The sequence below is a fragment of the Ranitomeya variabilis genome, chromosome 4 (assembly GCF_051348905.1).
Source record: "Ranitomeya variabilis isolate aRanVar5 chromosome 4, aRanVar5.hap1, whole genome shotgun sequence".
Classification (NCBI taxonomy): Eukaryota; Metazoa; Chordata; class Amphibia; order Anura; family Dendrobatidae; genus Ranitomeya; species Ranitomeya variabilis.
The window spans coordinates 315,803,340-315,827,443 of record NC_135235.1 but is presented as its reverse complement, the minus strand read 5'-3'; the positions used below and the strand labels follow the sequence as shown (position 1 = coordinate 315,827,443).

General features: G+C 36.4%; 12 non-coding genes across 12 annotated transcripts; all 12 read right to left on the bottom strand.

Moving 5' to 3' along the window:
* Window positions 1–5,379: 5,379 nt before the first annotated feature.
* On the bottom strand, window positions 5,380–5,452 carry TRNAF-GAA (transfer RNA phenylalanine (anticodon GAA)). Its single transcript has one exon. It is a non-coding gene; the product is annotated as a tRNA-Phe (tRNA).
* A 6,350-nt stretch (window positions 5,453–11,802) lies between these two features.
* On the bottom strand, window positions 11,803–11,875 carry TRNAF-GAA (transfer RNA phenylalanine (anticodon GAA)). Its single transcript has one exon. It is a non-coding gene; the product is annotated as a tRNA-Phe (tRNA).
* Window positions 11,876–12,772: 897 nt separating this feature from the next.
* On the bottom strand, window positions 12,773–12,855 carry TRNAL-CAG (transfer RNA leucine (anticodon CAG)). Its single transcript has one exon. It is a non-coding gene; the product is annotated as a tRNA-Leu (tRNA).
* A 1,045-nt stretch (window positions 12,856–13,900) lies between these two features.
* TRNAF-GAA (transfer RNA phenylalanine (anticodon GAA)) lies at window positions 13,901–13,973 on the bottom strand. Its single transcript has one exon. It is a non-coding gene; the product is annotated as a tRNA-Phe (tRNA).
* Window positions 13,974–15,424: 1,451 nt separating this feature from the next.
* Window positions 15,425–15,507, bottom strand: TRNAL-CAG (transfer RNA leucine (anticodon CAG)). The gene has a single exon. It is a non-coding gene; the product is annotated as a tRNA-Leu (tRNA).
* A 1,045-nt stretch (window positions 15,508–16,552) lies between these two features.
* TRNAF-GAA (transfer RNA phenylalanine (anticodon GAA)) lies at window positions 16,553–16,625 on the bottom strand. The gene has a single exon. It is a non-coding gene; the product is annotated as a tRNA-Phe (tRNA).
* An 897-nt stretch (window positions 16,626–17,522) lies between these two features.
* On the bottom strand, window positions 17,523–17,605 carry TRNAL-CAG (transfer RNA leucine (anticodon CAG)). The gene has a single exon. It is a non-coding gene; the product is annotated as a tRNA-Leu (tRNA).
* A 1,044-nt stretch (window positions 17,606–18,649) lies between these two features.
* Window positions 18,650–18,722, bottom strand: TRNAF-GAA (transfer RNA phenylalanine (anticodon GAA)). Its single transcript has one exon. It is a non-coding gene; the product is annotated as a tRNA-Phe (tRNA).
* A 1,218-nt stretch (window positions 18,723–19,940) lies between these two features.
* On the bottom strand, window positions 19,941–20,023 carry TRNAL-CAG (transfer RNA leucine (anticodon CAG)). Its single transcript has one exon. It is a non-coding gene; the product is annotated as a tRNA-Leu (tRNA).
* Window positions 20,024–21,066: 1,043 nt separating this feature from the next.
* On the bottom strand, window positions 21,067–21,139 carry TRNAF-GAA (transfer RNA phenylalanine (anticodon GAA)). Its single transcript has one exon. It is a non-coding gene; the product is annotated as a tRNA-Phe (tRNA).
* Window positions 21,140–22,036: 897 nt separating this feature from the next.
* TRNAL-CAG (transfer RNA leucine (anticodon CAG)) lies at window positions 22,037–22,119 on the bottom strand. The gene has a single exon. It is a non-coding gene; the product is annotated as a tRNA-Leu (tRNA).
* Window positions 22,120–23,164: 1,045 nt separating this feature from the next.
* Window positions 23,165–23,237, bottom strand: TRNAF-GAA (transfer RNA phenylalanine (anticodon GAA)). Its single transcript has one exon. It is a non-coding gene; the product is annotated as a tRNA-Phe (tRNA).
* Between the last annotated feature and the right edge of the window lie 867 nt (window positions 23,238–24,104).

Sequence of the window (24,104 nt, the reverse complement as noted above, 5' to 3'; positions counted from 1 at the left end):
ATTATGCATGCACATTGTCTTTTATGTGCAACCATCACCTGTCTCACAAACACAGGGTTTGAATGAACCTGATGAATGGAGTCAAATTGAAAATGTAAAAAAATCTCTGTCAAAATTGCTGTTTTTTTCTACTCATTCACAAAGAGTTAATGAAAGTTATTAAATATGTACAACAAAATAGCAGGAGTTTGAAATAGAAATCATGCTGCAAAAACCAGTCAAAGCAAAAATAAAAATATCTACTTTTTTCTAGCACATTTCTACAAAAGTAGAAATTACTTTGAACCCACGCTTCCAAGAGAGACTGCGACCTGAACGCAGCGTCTTAGACCGCTCGGCCATCCTGACTTCTTGTGGATTCCGTGCCTTAACTCTTTCCAAGTTAGTCAGCAGAAATATGACCAGTAATTGTCATTGAAAATTATTTTCAAATATTTAATATTACAGTTTTTATTTCAATACATTTGTTTAAACTATTAGTTATCAAGCCTATTTTGAGCTAAATGGCCAAGCCCCATTTTAAAAAAATATGACTTTTATCACTGTATGCAGTAATAACTCTGGAATGCTTCTACATATCCCCGTAATTCTGAAAGTTTTTTTTGTGACACATTGTACTTTACATTAACTGTAAATTTAGGTCAATATATTTTTAGTTTTTTTCTGTGAAAATATCTAAAGTTTGTTTAAAATTTTGAAATATTAGTCATTTTTATTCGACTGCTTATATCCTTAAACCAACTTGTCGCACCACACAAAAATGTAAATAAATAGCATTTTTCATATGTGTACTTTTTGTCAGCATTCACTTTCAAACCTCCTTTTATTTTGTTAGGATGTTAGAAATGTTAGATTTCTCACAAAATGCGGTGATGCACCATATTTCTTCAGAATCTACTGTTTGGCCACACAGCAGGACTTTGAAAATAAGAGCGCTATTTGGATTTTGGAATGCAGATTTTGCAAGAATAGTTTGCAGGTAAAATTTGCAGAGTACCAAAAGTACCAAAACAGCAGAAACCCCCCCAAAGTGACCCCATTTTAGAAATTACTTCTCACAATGAATTCATATACACCACAGCATTTCATAGTCAAATATACATGGTTGAAATCATTCAGCTAGTGTCTGATACATGCTTTCTTTATCAGCTATCAGGTTCCCTTTAAATCCTCTTACAGCTAAGTGAAATGTAAATAAACAAAACAGAGGAAAAATTACAAAAAAATAATAATTTGCTCAAATGGAAAAGTTCCCATCCAATGGGGCAGCGGATGCGTTGAAAAAACAGCATCCGCTGCACCCGTTGTGCGGCGCTTACAACGCTAGCGTCGGTACGTCGGCCCGACACACTGCGATGGGCCGAGTACGACGCTAGTGTGAAAGTAGCCTTAGGCTTCTTTCACACTTGCGTCGGTACGGGGCGGTCGCAATGCGTCGGCCCGATGTACCGACGCACGTTGTGAAAATTGTGCACAACGTGGGCAGCGGATGCAGTTTTTCAACGCATCCGCTGCCCAGTCTATGTCCTGGGGAAGAGGGGGCAGAGTTACGGCCATGCATGCGCGGAAATGGCTGACGCGACGTACAAAAAAAAGGTTACATTGAACTTTTTTTGTGACGACGGGGGATAAAGTTAAGGTTAGGGTTGGGGCTAAAGTTAGGGTTGGGGCTAAAGTTAGGGTTATAGTTGGGATTAGGATTAGGGTTTGGATTAGGGTTGGGATTAGTGTTACGTTTGGGATTAGGGTTGGGATTAGGGTTAGGGTTGGGATTAGGGTTAGGGGTGTGTTGGATTTAGGGTTTTGATTAGGGTTATGGTTAGGGTTGAGATTAGGGCTGTTTTGGGGTTAGGGTTGTGATTATCGTTAGGGTTGTGATTAGGATTATGGATCGGGTTGAGATTAGGGTTAGGGGTGTGTTGGGGTTAGGGTTGGAGTTAGAATTGGGGGGTTTCCACTGTTTAGGTACATCAGGGGGTGTCTAAACACGACAGCCAATTTTGCGCTAAAAAAGTCAAATGGTACTCCCTCCCTTCTGAGCTCTGCCTTGCGCCCAAACAGTGGTTTACCCCCACATATGGGGTACCAGCATACTCAGGACAAATTGGACAACAACTTTTGGGGTCAAATTTCTCTTGTTACCCTTGTGAAAATAAAAATTTGGGGGCTAAAAAAATCTTTTTTGTGGGAAAAAAATATTTTTTATTTTCACTACTCTGCATTATAAACTTCTGTGAAGCACTTGGGCATTCAAAGTTCTCACCACATATCTAGATAAGTTCCTTGGGGGGTCTATTTTCCAAAATGGGGTCACTTGTTGGGGGTTTCTACTGTTTAGGTACATTAGGGGTCTGCAAACGCAACATAACGCCCGCAGACAATTCTATCAAAGTCTGCATTCCAAAATGGCACTCCTTCCCTTCCGAGCTCTGCCGTGCGTCCAAACAGTGGTTTACCCCCACATATGGGGTACCAGCATACTCAGGACAAATTGGACAACAACTTTTGGGGTCCAATTTCTCTTGTTACCCTTGTGAAAATAAAAATTTGGGGGCTAAAAAAATCTTTTTTGTGGGAAAAAAAATATTTTTTATTTTCACTACTCTGCATTATAAACTTCTGTGAAGCACTTGGGCATTCAAAGTTCTCACCACATATCTAGATAAGTTCCTTGGGGGGTCTATTTTCCAAAATGGGGTCACTTGTTGGGGGTTTCTACTGTTTAGGTACATTAGGGGTCTGCAAATGCAACATAACGCCCGCAGACAATTCTATCAAAGTCTGCATTCCAAAATGGCGCTCCTTCCCTTCCGAGCTCTGCCGTGCACCCAAACAGTGGTTTACCCCCACATATGGGGTACCAGCATACTCAGGACAAATTGGACAACATCTTTTGGGGTCCAATTTCTCTTGTTACCCTTGTGAAAATAAAAACTTGGGGGCTAAAAAATCTTTATTGTTAAAAAATATATATTTTTTATTTTCACGACTCTGCATTATAAACTTCTGTGATGCACTTGGGCATTCAAAGTTCTCACTACACATCTAGATAAGTTCCATGGGGGGTCTAGTTTCCAAAATGGGGTCACTTTTGGGGGGTTTCTACTGTTTAGGCACATCAGGGGCTCTCCAAATGCGACATAGCATCCGATCTCAATTCCAGTCAATTTTGCATTGAAAAGTCAAATGGCGCTCCTTTGCTTCCGAGCTCAGCCATGCGCCCAAACAGTGGTTTACCCCCACATATCGGGTGTCGGCGTACTCAAGACAAATTGTACAACAGCTTCTGGGGTCCATTTTCTCCTGTTACCCTTGGTAAAATAAAAATTTGAAGGCAAAAAGATCATTTTTGTAGAAAAAATGCGATTTTTTTATTTTCACGGCTCTACGTTATAAACTTCTGTGAAGCACCTGGGGGTTTAAAGTGCTCACCACACATCTAGATAAGTTCCTTAAGGGGTCTAGTTTCCAAAATGGTGTCATATGTGGGGGGTCTCTACTGTTTAGGCACATCAGCGGCTCTCCAAACGTGACATGGCGTCCGATCTCAATTCCAGCCAATTCTACATTGAAAAAGTAAAATGACACTCCTTCTCTTCCAAGCTCTGCGGTGCGCCCAAACAGTGGTTTACCCCCATATATGGGGTATCGACGTACTCAGAGGAAATTGCACAACAACTTTTGTGGTCTAATTTCTCCTGTTACCCTTGTGAAAATAAAAATTTGGGGGCAAAAAGATCATTTTTGTAGAAAAAATGAGATTTTTTATTTTCACGGCTCTACGTTATAAACTTCTGTGAAGCACTTGGGGGTTCAAAGTGCTCACCACACATCTAGATAAGTTCCTTGGGGGGTCTAGTTTCCAAAATGGTATCACTTGTGGGGGGTTTCCACTTTTTAGGCACATCAGGGACTCTCCAAACGCGACATGGCATCCGATCTCAATTATAGCCAATTCTGCATTGAAAAAGTCAAACGGTGCTCCTTCACTTCCAAGCTCTGCGGTGCGCCCAAACAGTGGTTTACCTCCACATATGGGGTATCGACGTACTCAGGAGAAATTGCACAATAACTTTTGTGGTCTAATTTCTCCTGTTACCCTTGTGAAAATAAGAATTTGTGGGCGAAAAAACCATTTTTGTGAAAACAAATGCGATTTTTTATTTTCACGGCTCTACGTTATAAACTTCTGTGAAGCACTTGGGGGTTCAAAGTGCTCACCACACATCTAGATAAGTTCCTTGGGGGGTCTAGTTTCCAAAATGGTGTCACTTGTGGGGGGTTTCCACTGTTTAGGCACATTAGGGGCTCTCCAAACGCGACATGGCGTCCGATCTCAATTCCAGCCAATTCTGCATTGAAACAGTCAAACGGTGCTCCTTCACTTCCAAGCTCTGCGGTGCGCCCAAACAGTGGTTTACCTCCACATATGGGGTATCGGCGTACTCAGGAAAAATTGCACAACAAAATTTGTGGTTAAATTTCTGTTTTTACACTTGTGAAAATTAAAACAAATGGTTCTGAAGTAAAATGTTTGCAAAAAAAAGTTAAATGTTCATTTTTTTCTTCCACATTGTTTTAGTTCCTGTGAAGTACGTAAAGGGTTAATAAACTTCTTGAATGTGGTTTTGAGCAGCTTGAGGGGTGCAGTTTTTAGAATGGTGCCACACTTGGTTATTTTCTATCATATAGACCCCTCAAAATCACTTCAAAGGTGATGTGGTCCCTAAAAAAAACATGGTGTTGTAAAAATGAGAAATTGCTGGTCAACTTTTAACCCTTATAACTCCCTAACAAAAAAAAAATTGTTTCCAAAATTGTGCTGATGTAAAGTAGACATGTGAGAAATGTTATTTATTAACTATTTTTTGTGACACATCTCTCTGATTTAAGGGCATAAAAATACAAAGTTTGAAAATTGCAAAATTTTAAAAATTTTCGCCATATTTCCATTTTTTTCATAAATAATCACAAGTAATATCGAAGAAATGTTACCACTAACTTGAAGTACAACATGTCACGAAAAAACAGTCTCAGAATCAGCGGGATCCGATAAAGCGTTCCAGAGTTATAACCTCATAAATTGACACTGGTCAGAATTGTAATAATTGGCTCGGTCATTAAGTACCAAATTGGCTCTGTCACTAAGGGGTTAAATCCTCTTACAGCTAAGTGAAATGGAAATAAACAAAACAGAGGAAAAATTACAAAAAAATAATAATTTGCTCAAATGAAAAAGTTCCCATTTCTCATCTTTTTAACATTTTATTTTCTGTAGATAGTTAAGATTTTTAGGCCTTTTACATTTTCTTTAAATAATCAGACCACGTGCTTTGTTTATTTTCTCCTTAAAATGTAAAGAATCAAGAAAAATGATGTTGCCGAAACCCGGGATCGAACCAGGGACCTTTAGATCTTCAATCTAACGCTCTCCCATCTGAGCTATTTCAGCCAAACAAAAACAGCTTTAGGAGTGCTAGACACTTGGCAAATGTCAAGCGAAACCCCTGAAAGTAGATATTTTTATTTTTGCTTTGACTGGTTTTTGCAGCATGATTTCTATTTGAAACTCCTGCTATTTTGTTGTACATATTTAATAACTTTAATTAACTCTTTGTGAATGAGTAGAAAAAAACAGCAATTTTGACAGAGATTTTTTTACATTTTCAATTTGACTCCATTCATCAGGTTCATTCAAACCCTGTGTTTGTGAGACAGGTGATGGTTGCACATAAAAGACAATGTGCATGCATAATGTTACATCAAGTTTTATTTGTTATTAAATGCAAATAATTGGAGCAAAAAAGGAGACAACAATTTAGAGAAAATATTTTAATGATTGTTAACTTTCAATGTGAAAACATTTGTCCCAAAATGTGCTGAAACTTAGATGTCAGTATCGCATGTGCATTTCAGACTTTAAAACTATGATTACCTACTTTTTAAGCTTTTGTTTATTAAGTATTTTTATGGTCTATTGATCAATGAGGTAATCAAATATGAAATTAGACTTACCGGCAATTCAGTTTATAGAAATCTCCCAGAACAGCCACATAGGATGTGGAGTCTCCGCCCTTATAGGGAAAGAGAACACAAAGAGTTGAAATAGTCCCGCCCCATTGACCGCCCGCAGTATTTTTATAGTGCCAAGACAGCTAACATATGCTGTTCAAAACTATTTCACGGTGCTAGAGTTCCGTTTATAGACGACAATTTCAGATTCACCCCAAAGACTCCCAGGTAGTAGTAACTTTGGGATCAGGTTTTTTAAGGCCCATTGCTAAGTTTGGTTTGATCCCCATCTAATCAATAATTGACTGAGAATCTGTATAGTTTCATGAAAAGGTGATGTCAGAAGTGGGATTTGAACCCACGCCTCCAAGCGACCTGAACGCAGCGCCTTAGACCGCTCGGCCATCCTGACTTCTTGTGCCTTAACTCTTTCCAAGTTAGTCAGCAGAAATATGACCAGTAATTGTCATTGAAAATTATTTTAAAATATTTAATATTACAGTTTTTATTTCAATACATTTGTTTAAACTATTAGTTATCAAGCCTAGTTTGAGCTAAATGGCCAAGCCCCATTTTAAAAAAAATATGACTTTTATCACTATATGCAGTAATAACTCTGGAATGCTTCTACATATCCCCGTAATTCTGAAAGTGTTTTTTGTGACACATTGCACTTTACATTAACTGTAAATTTAGGTCAATATATTTTTAGTTTTTTTCTGTGAAAATATCTAAAGTTTGTTTAAAATTTTGAAATATTAGTCATTTTTATTCTTTGACTGCTTATATCCTTAAACCAACTTGTCGCACCACACAAAAAATGTAAATAAATAGCTTTTTTCATATGTGTACTTTTTGTCAGCATTCACTTTCAAACCTCCTTTTATTTTGTTAGGATGTTAGAAATGTTAGATTTCTCACAAAATGCGGTGATGCACCATATTTCTTCAGAATCTACTGTTTGGCCACACAGCAGGGCTTTGAAAATAAGAGCGCTATTTGGATTTTGGAATGCAGATTTTGCAAGAATAGTTTGCAGTTAAAATTTGCAGAGTACCAAAAGTACCAAAACAGCAGAAACCCCCCCAAAGTGACCCCATTTTAGAAATTACTTCTCACAATGAATTCATATACACCACAGCATTTCATAGTCAAATATACATGGTTGAAATCATTCAGCTTGTGTCTGATACATGCTTTCTTTATCAGCTATCAGGTACCCTTTAAATCCTCTTACAGCTAAGTGAAATGGAAATAAACAAAACAGAGGAAAAATTACAAAAAAATAATAATTTGCTCAAATGGAAAAGTTCCCATTTCTCATCTTTTTAACATTTTATTTTCTGTAGATAGTTAAGATTTTTAGGCCTTTTACATTTTCTTTAAATAATCAGTCCACGTGCTTTGTTTATTTTCTCCTTAAAATGTAAAGAATCAAGAAAAAAGATGTTGCCAAAACCCAGGATCGAACCAGGGACCTTTAGATCTTCAGTCTAACGCTCTCCCATCTGAGCTATTTCGGCCAAACACAAACAACTTTAGGAGTGCTAGACACTTGGCAAATGTCAAGCGAAACCCCTGAAAGTAGATATTTTTATTTTTGCTTTGACTGGTTTTTGCAGCATGATTTCTATTTGAAACTCCTGCTATTTTGTTGTACATATTTAATAACTTGAAAAATCGGAGGAAACCGGAGTATAAAGGGTAAAACAAATAATATTTTGTTATAACAACACATCAGAATATATAACACATTTAATAAAGCTAAAAACAGGATGATGTGCCGGATCAGAATGGCATCACCAATGCCCCAGGGGAGGGAAAGGCTGCTCCAAGTGTAAAACTGCATTCATCAAGGCCAAGTGGTCCAAAAATATATTTCAAAATAAGCAGCAAGAGCAGCACTTACCAAGGGGTGAGATGGGGAAGGTGAGCCGGGATCACATACACGAACGCCCCAACGCACGTTTCGCTATTAGGTGTGTCAGCTTTCTCAAGGGGATAGCTGAATGTACCGGTAAGGACCTTTTTATCTCATTGGTGGTAACAGTGGGGCTGGTCACATGTTGTGAACCAGCCAATTGTCCCAGCACTAGCGGCGCGTGCGCGCTGCGAGCCGCAGGTCCTGCGCCGGCCGTGGCGTCAAGCCCTACCGCGCATGCGCAGGAATATGAATTCACTGCGCAGCTGCGGCAGGCCTGGAGACGCCAAGGCAGGAGAAGGAGCCGCGGCATACACAGCGCGCACACGCACGGCTGAATGGACATAACCCACACAGCTCCCCACAACATCTAGCGCCAATGCATGGTAAATATACAGTAATGCAGAGAGAGGGCTTTCATCGTTTTCATATTCATAATTTCTTTTTCTGAGTAGAAGTAAAGATGCCCTTATGTCAGGCGCAATGTGTGGGAGACTTGAAAATCCTGCTGGAAACATCTAGGAATATGTCTGGGATAAGCGGATCGATGCCAGGATACATACAGACTAAAACATAAAAGAAGAAACAAATAAATATTAAAAACAAATATACATTATTAGGATCCAATTATATGATCCAGGGGATGCAAAATGATGGAAAAGAAAATGGGGAGTCAAATAGGCCCCAGGATATAGTAACATCTTACAGGAAAGAGGAAAAACTCAATGCCTCATTGAGTCCATTAGGGACCAAGGTGTTGAGGCGAACTATCCAGTTCGCCTCATGTTGGGCTAAGAGTTTTTTGTAATTCCCACCCCTCACCCCAAGATGTAGACTTTCGATCCCTCTGATCCGAAGAGACCCCGCGTCACAATTATGGAAAGTCCTAAAGTGACGCGGGATAGTCTTCAGCTCAGAGGGATCGACCACCAGCCTGGCTGCGCCAATGTCACGGACATGCTCACGCACCCTAATTCTAAGTTCCCTAGATGTTAAACCAATATAGATGCGGGGGCAGGCACATGTGGCATAATATATTACATTACTTGTACCACACGAAATGTGCTGTCTGATCTGAAACTGTCTGAGCCCATCTGATGTCTCAAAAGTAGAAGTCCGTTCGACATTGGCGCAAGCCAGGCAGTGGCCACACCGAAAACACCCCAGGAGAGGGCCCCGAGTGCCAAAAATATTTTTAATTGGTGGAACATAATGGCTCCTAACCAGGAGATTACCTAAATTCGGTGCCCTCCTGGCTGTCATAGCGGGGAATTCACCTAGACTCTTCCCCAGGGCGGGCTCTGTCATCAAAATAGACCAGTGTTTCTTCAGGATGCCCCTCATGTTTTGCCATTCATGATTATATGTACCAATGAATCTGATGGTATCATCATTGGTATTAGTTTTCTTCCTTTTGTTAGCATATAATAGGTCACTGCGCCGAGTTCTTCTTGCCCTATCAAACCCACGCTTGATACTCCTGCGGCTATAGCCGCGTGCCAAAAAGCGGGATTGTAGGTCCACCGCTTGATTTTGGAATTTTTGGTCGGATGAGCAGATCCGTCTCATCCTAAGGAACTGTCCGACCGGGACAGCTCTGATAGTGGTAGGATTGTGTGCTGAATCTGCACGAATCAAATCATTGACAGAGGTTGGTTTTCGAAAGACGTCAGTCTGGATATATCCGGCATCGTCAACCTCCAGAGTGACGTCTAAGAAATCAATTCTTGTAGAATGGTACTGATAAGTCAATCTAATATTAAATGGATTCGTGTTTAATTGGGACATAAAATCCTCGAGCTGCCGCGGGGTACCCGCCCACATGAAAAAAATATCATCAATATAACGAAGCCAGCACAGCACATGGTCAGCGGCCCCCGCGCCCCCGTCGCCAAACAAGGATCTCTCCCAAAATCTATTTTTGCTTTGACTGGTTTTTGCAGCATGATTTCTATTTGAAACTCGTGCTAATTTGTTGTACATATGTAATAACTTTCATTAACTCTTTGTGAATGAGTAGAAAAAAACAGCAATTTTGACAGAGATTTTTTTACATTTTCAATTTGACTCCATTCATCAGGTTCATTCAAACCCTGTGTTTGTGAGACAGGTGATGGTTGCACATAAAAGACAATGTGCATGCATAATGTTACATCAAGTTTTATTTGTTATTAAATGCAAATAATTGGAGCAAAAAAGGAGACAACAATTTAGAGAAAATATTTTAATGATTGTTAACTTTCAATGTGAAAACATTTGTCCCAAAATGTGCTGAAACTTAGATGTCAGTATCGCATGTGCATTTCAGACTTTAAAACTATGATTACCTACCTTTTAAGCTTTTGTTTATTAAGTATTTTTATGGTCTATTGATGAATGAGGTAATCAAATATGAAATTAGACTTACCGGCAATTCAGTTTATAGAAATCTCCCAGAACAGCCCCATAGGATGTGGAGTCTCCGCCCTAATAGGGAAAGAGAACACAAAGAGTTGAAATAGTCCCGCCCCATTGACCGCCCGCAGTATTTTTATAGTGCCAAGACAGCTAACATATGCACATAAAAACTATTTCACGGTCCTAGAGTTCCGTTTATAGACGACAATTTCAGATTCACCCCAAAGACTCCCAGGTAGTGGTAACTTTGGGATCAGGTTTTTTAAGGCCCATTGCTAAGTTTGGTTTGATCCCCATCTAATCAATAATTGACTGAGAATCAGTATAGTTTCATGAAAAGGTGATGTCAGAAGTGGGATTTGAACCCACGCCTCCAAGAGAGACTGCGACCTGAACGCAGCGCCTTAGACCTCTCGGCGATCCTGACTTCTCGTGGATTCTGTGCCTTAACTCTTTCCAAGTTAGTCAGCAGAAATATGACCAGTAATTGTCTTTGAAAATTATTTTAAAATATTTAATATTACAGTTTTTATTTCAATACATTTGTTTAAACTATTAGTTATCAAGCCTATTTTGAGCTAAATGGCCAAGCCCCATTTTAAAAAAATATGACTTTTATCACTGTATGCAGTAATAACTCTGGAATGCTTCTACATATCCCTGTAATTCTGAAAGTGTTTTTTGTGACACATTGTACTTTACATTAACTGTAAATTTAGGTCAATATATTTTTAGTTTTTTTCTGTGAAAATATCTAAATTTTGTTTAAAATTTTGAAATATTAGTCAGTTTTATTCTTTGACTGCTTATATCCTTAAATCAACTTGTTGCACCACACAAAAATGTAAATAAATAGCATTTTTCATATGTGTACTTTTTGTCAGCATTCACTTTCAAACCTCCTTTTATTTTGTTAGGATGTTAGAAATGTTAGATTTCTCACAAAATGCGGTGATGCACCATATTTCTTCAGAATCTACTGTTTGGCCACACAGCAGGGCTTTGAAAATAAGAGCGCTATTTGGATTTTGGAATGCAGATTTTGCAAGAATAGTTTGCAGGTAAAATTTGCAGAGTACCAAAAGTACCAAAACAGCAGAAACCCCCCCAAAGTGACCCCATTTTAGAAATTACTTCTCACAATGAATTCATATACACCACAGCATTTCATAGTCAAACATACATGGTTGAAATCATTCAGCTAGTGTCTGATACATGCTTTCTTTATCAGCTATCAGGTTCCCTTTAAATCCTCTTACAGCTAAGTGAAATGGAAATAAACAAAACAGAGGAAAAATTACAAAAAAATAATAATTTGCTCAAATGGAAAAGTTCCCATTTCTCATCTTTTTAACATTTTATTTTCTGTAGATAGTTAAGATTTTTAGGCCTTTTACATTTTCTTTAAATAATCAGTCCACGTGCTTTGTTTATTTTCTCCTTAAAATGTAAAGAATCAAGAAAAGTGACGTTGCCGAAACCCGGGATCGAACCAGGGACCTTTAGATCTTCAGTCTAACGCTCTCCCATCTGAGCTATTTCGGCCAAACACAAACAACTTTAGGAGTGCTAGACACTTGGCAAATGTCAAGCGAAACCCCTGAAAGTAGATATTTTTATTTTTGCTTTGACTGGTTTTTGCAGCATGATTTCTATTTGAAACTCGTGCTAATTTGTTGTACATATGTAATAACTTTCATTAACTCTTTGTGAATGAGTAGAAAAAAACAGCAATTTTGACAGAGATTTTTTTACATTTTCAATTTGACTCCATTCATCAGGTTCATTCAAACCCTGTGTTTGTGAGACAGGTGATGGTTGCACATAAAAGACAATGTGCATGCATAATGTTACATCAAGTTTTATTTGTTATTAAATGCAAATAATTGGAGCAAAAAAGGAGACAACAATTTAGAGAAAATATTTTAATGATTGTTAACTTTCAATGTGAAAACATTTGTCCCAAAATGTGATGAAACTTAGATGTCAGTATCGCATGTGCATTTCAGACTTTAAAACTATGATTACCTACCTTTTAAGCTTTTGTTTATTAAGTATTTTTATGGTCTATTGATGAATGAGGTAATCAAATATGAAATTAGACTTACCGGCAATTCAGTTTATAGAAATCTCCCAGAACAGCCCCATAGGATGTGGAGTCTCCGCCCTTATAGGGAAAGAGAACACAAAGAGTTGAAATAGTCCCGCCCCATTGACCGCCCGCAGTATTTTTATAGTGCCAAGACAGCTAACATATGCACATAAAAACTATTTCACGGTCCTAGAGTTCCGTTTATAGACGACAATTTCAGATTCACCCCAAAGACTCCCAGGTAGTGGTAACTTTGGGATCAGGTTTTTTAAGGCCCATTGCTAAGTTTGGTTTGATCCCCATCTAATCAATAATTGACTGAGAATCAGTATAGTTTCATGAAAAGGTGATGTCAGAAGTGGGATTTGAACCCACGCCTCCAAGAGAGACTGCGACCTGAACGCAGCGCCTTAGACCGCTCGGCCATCCTGACTTCTTGTGGATTCTGTGCCTTAACTCTTTCCAAGTTAGTCAGCAGAAATATGACCAGTAATTGTCACTGAAAATTATTTTAAAATATTTAATATTACAGTTTTTATTTCAATACATTTGTTTAAACTATTAGTTATCAAGCCTATTTTGAGCTAAATGGCCAAGCCCCATTTTAAAAAAATATGACTTTTATCACTGTATGCAGTAATAAGTCTGGAATGCTTCTACATATCCCTGTAATTCTGAAAGTGTTTTTTGTGACACATTGTACTTTACATTAACTGTAAATTTAGGTCAATATATTTTTAGTTTTTTTCTGTGAAAATATCTAAATTTTGTTTAAAATTTTGAAATATTAGTCAGTTTTATTCTTTGACTGCTTATATCCTTAAACCAACTTGTTGCACCACACAAAAATGTAAATAAATAGCATTTTTCATATGTGTACTTTTTGTCAGCATTCACTTTCAAACCTCCTTTTATTTTGTTAGGATGTTAGAAATGTTAGATTTCTCACAAAATGCGGTGATGCACCATATTTCTTCAGAATCTACTGTTTGGCCACACAGCAGGGCTTTGAAAATAAGAGCGCTATTTGGATTTTGGAATGCAGATTTTGCAAGAATAGTTTGCAGGTAAAATTTGCAGAGTACCAAAAGTACCAAAACAGCAGAAACCCCCCCAAAGTGACCCCATTTTAGAAATTACTTCTCACAATGAATTCATATACACCACAGCATTTCATAGTCAAACATACATGGTTGAAATCATTCAGCTAGTGTCTGATACATGCTTTCTTTATCAGCTATCAGGTTCCCTTTAAATCCTCTTACAGCTAAGTGAAATGGAAATAAACAAAACAGAGGAAAAATTACAAAAAAATAATAATTTGCTCAAATGGAAAAGTTCCCATTTCTCATCTTTTTAACATTTTATTTTCTGTAGATAGTTAAGATTTTTAGGCCTTTTACATTTTCTTTAAATAATCAGTCCACGTGCTCTGTTTATTTTCTCCTTAAAATGTAAAGAATCAAGAAAAGTGATGTTGCCGAAACCCGGGATCGAACCAGGGACCTTTAGATCTTCAGTCTAATGCTCTCCCATCTGAGCTATTTCAGCCAAACACAAACAACTTTAGGAGTGCTAGACACTTGGCAAATGTCAAGCGAAACCCCTGAAAGTAGATATTTTTATTTTTGCTTTGACTGGTTTTTGCAGCATGATTTCTATTTGAAACTCCTGCTATTTTGTTGTACATATTTAATAACTTTCATTAATTCTTTGTGAATGAGTAGAAAAAAACAGCAATTTTGACAGAGATTTTTTTACATTTTCAATTTGACTCCATTCATCAGGTTCATTCAAACCCTGTGTTTGTGAGACAGGTGATGGTTGCACATAAAAGACAATGTGCATGCATAATGTTACATCAAGTTTTATTTGTTATTAAATGCAAGCATTCCAGAGTTATTACTGCATACAGTGATAAAAGTCATATTTTTTTAAAATGGGGCTTGGCCATTTAGCTCAAAATAGGCTTGATAACTAATAGTTTAAACAAATGTATTGAAATAAAAACTGTAATATTAAATATTTTAAAATAATTTTCAATGGCAATTACTGGTCATATTTCTTCTGACTAACTTGGAAAGAGTTAAGGCACAGAATCCACAAGAAGTCAGGATGGCCGAGTGGTCTAAGGCGCTGCGTTCAGGTCGCAGTCTCTCTTAGACCTTAGACCGAAGAAGAAACATTTGGGATATTTGTCCCAAAATATGCTGAAACTTAGATGTCAGTATCGCATGTGCATTTCAGACTTTAAAACTATGATTACCTACTTTTTAAGCTTTTGTTTATTAAGTATTTTTATGGTCTATTGATGAATGAGGTAATCAAATATGAAATTAGACTTACCGGCAATTCAGTTTATAGAAATCTCCCAGAACAGCCCCATAGGATGTGGAGTCTCCGCCCTAATAGGGAAAGAGAACACAAAGAGTTCAAATGCAAATAATTGGAGCAAAAAAGGAGACAACAATTTAGAGAAAATATTTTAATGATTGTTAACTTTCAATGTGAAAACATTTGTCCCAAAATATGCTGAAACTTAGATGTCAGTATCGCATGTGCATTTCAGACTTTAAAACTATGATTACCTACTTTTTAAGCTTTTGTTTATTAAGTATTTTTATGGTCTATTGATGAATGAGGTAATCAAATATGAAATTAGACTTACCGGCAATTCAGTTTATAGAAATCTCCCAGAACAGCCCCATAGGATGTGGAGTCTCCGCCCTAATAGGGAAAGAGAACACAAAGAGTTGAAATAGTCCCGCCCCATTGACCGCCCGCAGTATTTTTATAGTGCCAAGACAGCTAACATATGCACATAAAAACTATTTCACGGTCCTAGAGTTCCGTTTATAGACGACAATTTCAGATTCACCCCAAAGACTCCCAGGTAGTGGTAAATTTGGGATCGGATTTTTTAAGGCCCATTGCTAAGTTTGGTTTGATCCCCATCTAATCAATATTTGACTGAGAATCTGTATAGTTTCATGAAAAGATGATGTCAGAAGTGGGATTTGAACCCACGCCTCCAAGAGAGACTGCGACCTGAACGCAGCGCCTTAGACCACTCGGCCATCCTGACTTCTTGTAGATTCTGTGCCTTAACTCTTTCCAAGTTAGTCAGAAGAAATATGACCAGTAATTGCCATTGAAAATTATTTTAAAATATTTAATATTACAGTTTTTATTTCAATACATTTGTTTAAACTATTAGTTATCAAGCCTATTTTGAGCTAAATGGCCAAGCCCCATTTTAAAAAAATATGACTTTTATCACTGTATGCAGTAATAACTCTGGAATGCTTCTACATATCCCCGTAATTCTGAAAGTGTTTTTTGTGACACATTGTACTTTACATTAACTGTAAATTTAGGTCAATATATTTTTAGTTTTTTTCTGTGAAAATATCTAAATTTTGTTTAAAATTTTGAAATATTAGTCAGTTTTATTCTTTGACTGCTTATATCCTTAAACCAACTTGTTGCACCACACAAAAATGTAAATAAATAGCATTTTTCATATGTGTACTTTTTGTCAGCATTCACTTTCAAACCTCCTTTTATTTTGTTAGGATGTTAGAAATGTTAGATTTCTCACAAAATGCGGTGATGCACCATATTTCTTCAGAATCTACTGTTTGGCCACACAGCAGGGCTTTGAAAATAAGAGCGCTATTTGGATTTTGGAATGCAGATTTTGCAAGAATAGTTTGCAGGTAAAATTTGCAGAGTACCAAAAGTACCAAAACAGCAGAAACCCCCCCAAAGTGACCCCATTTTAGAAATTACTTCTCACAATGAATTCATATACACCACAGCATTTCATAGTCAAACATACATGGTTGAAATCATTCAGCTAGTGTCTGATACATGCTTTCTTTATCAGCTATCAGGTTCCCTTTAAATCCTCTTACAGCTAAGTGAAATGGAAATAAACAAAACAGAGGAAAAATTACAAAAAAATAATAATTTGCTCAAATGGAAAAGTTCCCATTTCTCATCTTTTTAACATTTTATTTTCTGTAGATAGTTAAGATTTTTAGGCCTTTTACATTTTCTTTAAATAATCAGTCCACGTGCTTTGTTTATTTTCTCCTTAAAATGTAAAGAATCAAGAAAAGTGATGTTGCCGAAACCCGGGATTGAACCAGGGACCTTTAGATCTTCAGTCTAACGCTCTCCCATCTGAGCTATTTCGGCCAAACACAAACACCTTTAGGAGTGCTAGACACTTGGCAAATGTCAAGCGAAACCCCTGAAAGTAGATATTTTTATTTTTGCTTTGACTGGTTTTTGCAGCATGATTTCTATTTGAAACTCGTGCTAATTTGTTGTACATATGTAATAACTTTCATTAACTCTTTGTGAATGAGTAGAAAAAAACAGCAATTTTGACAGAGATTTTTTTACATTTTCAATTTGACTCCATTCATCAGGTTCATTCAAACCCTGTGTTTGTGAGACAGGTGATGGTTGCACATAAAAGACAATGTGCATGCATAATGTTACATCAAGTTTTATTTGTTATTAAATGCAAATAATTGGAGCAAAAAAGGAGACAACAATTTAGAGAAAATATTTTAATGATTGTTAACTTTCAATGTGAAAACATTTGTCCCAAAATGTGCTGAAACTTAGATGTCAGTATCGCATGTGCATTTCAGACTTTAAAACTATGATTACCTACCTTTTAAGCTTTTGTTTATTAAGTATTTTTATGGTCTATTGATGAATGAGGTAATCAAATATGAAATTAGACTTACCGGCAATTCAGTTTATAGAAATCTCCCAGAACAGCCCCATAGGATGTGGAGTCTCCGCCCTAATAGGGAAAGAGAACACAAAGAGTTGAAATAGTCCCGCCCCATTGACCGCCCGCAGTATTTTTATAGTGCCAAGACAGCTAACATATGCACATAAAAACTATTTCACGGTCCTAGAGTTCCGTTTATAGACGACAATTTCAGATTCACCCCAAAGACTCCCAGGTAGTGGTAACTTTGGGATCAGGTTTTTTAAGGCCCATTGCTAAGTTTGGTTTGATCCCCATCTAATCAATAATTGACTGAGAATCAGTATAGTTTCATGAAAAGGTGATGTCAGAAGTGGGATTTGAACCCACGCCTCCAAGAGAGACTGCGACCTGAACGCAGCGCCTTAGACCTCTCGGCCATCCTGACTTCTCGTGGATTCTGTGCCTTAACTCTTTCCAAGTTAGTCAGCAGAAATATGACCAGTAATTGTCATTGAAAATTATTTTAAAATATTTAATATTACAGTTTTTATTTCAATACATTTGTTTAAACTATTAGTTATCAAGCCTATTTTGAGCTAAATGGCCAAGCCCCATTTTAAAAAAATATGACTTTTATCACTGTATGCAGTAATAACTCTGGAATGCTTCTACATATCCCTGTAATTCTGAAAGTGTTTTTTGTGACACATTGTACTTTACATTAACTGTAAATTTAGGTCAATATATTTTTAGTTTTTTCTGTGAAAATATCTAAATTTTGCTTAAAATTTTGAAATATTAGTCATTTTCATTCTTTGACTGCTTATATCCTTAAACCAACTTGTTGCACCACACAAAAATGTAAATAAATAGCATTTTTCATATGTGTACTTTTTGTCAGCATTCACTTTCAAACCTCCTTTTATTTTGTTAGGATGTTAGAAATGTTAGATTTCTCACAAAATGCGGTGATGCACCATATTTCTTCAGAATCTACTGTTTGGCCACACAGCAGGGCTTTGAAAATAAGAGCGCTATTTGGATTTTGGAATGCAGATTTTGCAAGAATAGTTTGCAGGTAAAATTTGCAGAGTACCAAAAGTACCAAAACAGCAGAAACCCCCCCAAAGTGACCCCATTTTAGAAATTACTTCTCACAATGAATTCATATACACCACAGCATTTCATAGTCAAACATACATGGTTGAAATCATTCAGCTAGTGTCTGATACATGCTTTCTTTATCAGCTATCAGGTTCCCTTTAAATCCTCTTACAGCTAAGTGAAATGGAAATAAACAAAACAGAGGAAAAATTACAAAAAAATAATAATTTGCTCAAATGGAAAAGTTCCCATTTCTCATCTTTTTAACATTTTATTTTCTGTAGATAGTTAAGATTTTTAGGCCTTTTACATTTTCTTTAAATAATCAGTCCACGTGCTCTGTTTATTTTCTCCTTAAAATGTAAAGAATCAAGAAAAGTGATGTTGCCGAAACCCGGGATCGAACCAGGGACCTTTAGATCTTCAGTCTAATGCTCTCCCATCTGAGCTATTTCAGCCAAACACAAACAACTTTAGGAGTGCTAGACACTTGGCAAATGTCAAGCGAAACCCCTGAAAGTAGATATTTTTATTTTTGCTTTGACTGGTTTTTGCAGCATGATTTCTATTTGAAACTCCTGCTATTTGGTGTACATATGTAATAACTTTCATTAACTCTTTGTGAATGAGTAGAAAAAAACAGCAATTTTGACAGAGATTTTTTTACATTTTCAATTTGACTCCATTCATCAGGTTCATTCAAACCCTGTGTTTGTGAGACAGGTGATGGTTGCACATAAAAGACAATGTGCATGCATAATGTTACATCAAGTTTTATTTGTTATTAAATGCAAATAATTGGAGCAAAAAAGGAGACAACAATTTAGAGAAAATATTTTAATGATTGTTAACTTTCAATGTGAAAACATTTGTCCCAAAATGTGCTGAAACTTAGATGTCAGTATCGCATGTGCATTTCAGACTTTAAAACTATGATTACCTACCTTTTAAGCTTTTGTTTATTAAGTATTTTTATGGTCTATTGATGAATGAGGTAATCAAATATGAAATTAGACTTACCGGCAATTCAGTTTATAGAAATCTCCCAGAACAGCCCCATAGGATGTGGAGTCTCCGCCCTAATAGGGAAAGAGAACACAAAAAGTTCAAATGCAAATAATTGGAGCAAAAAAGGAGACAACAATTTAGAGAAAATATTTTAATGATTGTTAACTTTCAATGTGAAAACATTTGTCCCAAAATATGCTGAAACTTAGATGTCAGTATCGCATGTGCATTTCAGACTTTAAAACTATGATTACCTACTTTTTAAGCTTTTGTTTATTAAGTATTTTTATGGTCTATTGATGAATGAGGTAATCAAATATGAAATTAGACTTACCGGCAATTCAGTTTATAGAAATCTCCCAGAACAGCCCCATAGGATGTGGAGTCTCCGCCCTAATAGGGAAAGAGAACACAAAGAGTTGAAATAGTCCCGCCCCATTGACCGCCCGCAGTATTTTTATAGTGCCAAGACAGCTAACATATGCACATAAAAACTATTTCACGGTCCTAGAGTTCCGTTTATAGACGACAATTTCAGATTCACCCCAAAGACTCCCAGGTAGTGGTAACTTTGGGATCGGATTTTTTAAGGCCCATTGCTAAGTTTGGTTTGATCCCCATCTAATCAATATTTGACTGAGAATCTGTATAGTTTCATGAAAAGATGATGTCAGAAGTGGGATTTGAACCCACGCCTCCAAGAGAGACTGCGACCTGAATGCAGCGCCTTAGACCACTCGGCCATCCTGACTTCTTGTAGATTCTGTGCCTTAACTCTTTCCAAGTTAGTCAGAAGAAATATGACCAGTAATTGCCATTGAAAATTATTTTAAAATATTTAATATTACAGTTTTTATTTCAATACATTTGTTTAAACTATTAGTTATCAAGCCTATTTTGAGCTAAATGGCCAAGCCCCATTTTAAAAAAATATGACTTTTATCACTGTATGCAGTAATAACTCTGGAATGCTTCTACATATCCCCGTAATTCTGAAAGTGTTTTTTGTGACACATTGTACTTTACATTAACTGTAAATTTAGGTCAATATATTTTTAGTTTTTTTCTGTGAAAATATCTAAATTTTGTTTAAAATTTTGAAATATTAGTCAGTTTTATTCTTTGACTGCTTATATCCTTAAACCAACTTGTTGCACCACACAAAAATGTAAATAAATAGCATTTTTCATATGTGTACTTTTTGTCAGCATTCACTTTCAAACCTCCTTTTATTTTGTTAGGATGTTAGAAATGTTAGATTTCTCACAAAATGCGGTGATGCACCATATTTCTTCAGAATCTACTGTTTGGCCACACAGCAGGGCTTTGAAAATAAGAGCGCTATTTGGATTTTGGAATGCAGATTTTGCAAGAATAGTTTGCAGGTAAAATTTGCAGAGTACCAAAAGTACCAAAACAGCAGAAACCCCCCCAAAGTGACCCCATTTTAGAAATTACTTCTCACAATGAATTCATATACACCACAGCATTTCATAGTCAAACATACATGGTTGAAATCATTCAGCTAGTGTCTGATACATGCTTTCTTTATCAGCTATCAGGTTCCCTTTAAATCCTCTTACAGCTAAGTGAAATGGAAATAAACAAAACAGGAAAAATTACAAAAAAATAATAATTTGCTCAAATGGAAAAGTTCCCATTTCTCATCTTTTTAACATTTTATTTTCTGTAGATAGTTAAGATTTTTAGGCCTTTTACATTTTCTTTAAATAATCAGTCCACGTGCTTTGTTTATTTTCTCCTTAAAATGTAAAGAATCAAGAAAAGTGATGTTGCCGAAACCCGGGATCGAACCAGGGACCTTTAGATCTTCAGTCTAACGCTCTCCCATCTGAGCTATTTCGGCCAAACACAAACAACTTTAGGAGTGCTAGACACTTGGCAAATGTCAAGCGAAACCCCTGAAAGTAGATATTTTTATTTTTGCTTTGACTGGTTTTTGCAGCATGATTTCTATTTGAAACTCGTGCTAATTTGTTGTACATATGTAATAACTTTCATTAACTCTTTGTGAATGAGTAGAAAAAAACAGCAATTTTGACAGAGATTTTTTTACATTTTCAATTTGACTCCATTCATCAGGTTCATTCAAACCCTGTGTTTGTGAGACAGGTGATGGTTGCACATAAAAGACAATGTGCATGCATAATGTTACATCAAGTTTTATTTGTTATTAAATGCAAATAATTGGAGCAAAAAAGGAGACAACAATTTAGAGAAAATATTTTAATGATTGTTAACTTTCAATGTGAAAACATTTGTCCCAAAATGTGCTGAAACTTAGATGTCAGTATCGCATGTGCATTTCAGACTTTAAAACTATGATTACCTACCTTTTAAGCTTTTGTTTATTAAGTATTTTTATGGTCTATTGATGAATGAGGTAATCAAATATGAAATTAGACTTACCGGCAATTCAGTTTATAGAAATCTCCCAGAACAGCCCCATAGGATGTGGAGTCTCCGCCCTAATAGGGAAAGAGAACACAAAGAGTTGAAATAGTCCCGCCCCATTGACCGCCCGCAGTATTTTTATAGTGCCAAGACAGCTAACATATGCACATAAAAACTATTTCACGGTCCTAGAGTTCCGTTTATAGACGACAATTTCAGATTCACCCCAAAGACTCCCAGGTAGTGGTAACTTTGGGATCAGGTTTTTTAAGGCCCATTGCTAAGTTTGGTTTGATCCCCATCTAATCAATAATTGACTGAGAATCAGTATAGTTTCATGAAAAGGTGATGTCAGAAGTGGGATTTGAACCCACGCCTCCAAGAGAGACTGCGACCTGAACGCAGCGCCTTAGACCTCTCGGCCATCCTGACTTCTTGTGGATTCTGTGCCTTAACTCTTTCCAAGTTAGTCAGCAGAAATATGACCAGTAATTGTCATTGAAAATTATTTTAAAATATTTAATATTACAGTTTTTATTTCAATACATTTGTTTAAACTATTAGTTATCAAGCCTATTTTGAGCTAAATGGCCAAGCCCCATTTTAAAAAAATATGACTTTTATCACTGTATGCAGTAATAACTCTGGAATGCTTCTACATATCCCTGTAATTCTGAAAGTGTTTTTTGTGACACATTGTACTTTACATTAACTGTAAATTTAGGTCAATATATTTTTAGTTTTTTTCTGTGAAAATATCTAAATTTTGTTTAAAATTTTGAAATATTAGTCAGTTTTATTCTTTGACTGCTTATATCCTTAAACCAACTTGTTGCACCACACAAAAATGTAAATAAATAGCATTTTTCATATGTGTACTTTTTGTCAGCATTCACTTTCAAACCTCCTTTTATTTTGTTAGGATGTTAGAAATGTTAGATTTCTCACAAAATGCAGTGATGCACCATATTTCTTCAGAATCTACTGTTTGGCCACACAGCAGGGCTTTGAAAATAAGAGCGCTATTTGGATTTTGGAATGCAGATTTTGCAAGAATAGTTTGCAGGTAAAATTTGCAGAGTACCAAAAGTACCAAAACAGCAGAAACCCCCCCAAAGTGACCCCATTTTAGAAATTACTTCTCACAATGAATTCATATACACCACAGCATTTCATAGTCAAACATACATGGTTGAAATCATTCAGCTAGTGTCTGATACATGCTTTCTTTATCAGCTATCAGGTTCCCTTTAAATCCTCTTACAGCTAAGTGAAATGGAAATAAACAAAACAGAGGAAAAATTACAAAAAAATAATAATTTGCTCAAATGGAAAAGTTCCCATTTCTCATCTTTTTAACATTTTATTTTCTGTAGATAGTTAAGATTTTTAGGCCTTTTACATTTTCTTTAAATAATCAGTCCACGTGCTCTGTTTATTTTCTCCTTAAAATGTAAAGAATCAAGAAAAGTGATGTTGCCGAAACCCGGGATCGAACCAGGGACCTTTAGATCTTCAGTCTAACGCTCTCCCATCTGAGCTATTTCGGCCAAACACAAACAACTTTAGGAGTGCTAGACACTTGGCAAATGTCAAGCGAAACCCCTGAAAGTAGATATTTTTATTTTTGCTTTGACTGGTTTTTGCAGCATGATTTCTATTTGAAACTCCTGCTATTTTGTTGTACATATTTAATAACTTTCATTAATTCTTTGTGAATGAGTAGAAAAAAACAGCAATTTTGACAGAGATTTTTTTACATTTTCAATTTGACTCCATTCATCAGGTTCATTCAAACCCTGTGTTTGTGAGACAGGTGATGGTTGCACATAAAAGACAATGTGCATGCATAATGTTACATCAAGTTTTATTTGTTATTAAATGCAAGCATTCCAGAGTTATTACTGCATACAGTGATAAAAGTCATATTTTTTTAAAATGGGGCTTGGCCATTTAGCTCAAAATAGGCTTGATAACTAATAGTTTAAACAAATGTATTGAAATAAAAACTGTAATATTAAATATTTTAAAATAATTTTCAATGGCAATTACTGGTCATATTTCTTCTGACTAACTTGGAAAGAGTTAAGGCACAGAATCCACAAGAAGTCAGGATGGCCGAGTGGTCTAAGGCGCTGCGTTCAGGTCGCAGTCTCTCTTAGACCTTAGACCGAAGAAGAAACATTTGGGACATTTGTCCCAAAAAATGCTGAAACTTAGATGTCAGTATCGCATGTGCATTTCAGACTTTAAAACTATGATTACCTACTTTTTAAGCTTTTGTTTATTAAGTATTTTTATGGTCTATTGATGAATGAGGTAATCAAATATGAAATTAGACTTACCGGCAATTCAGTTTATAGAAATCTCCCAGAACAGCCCCATAGGATGTGGAGTCTCCGCCCTAATAGGGAAAG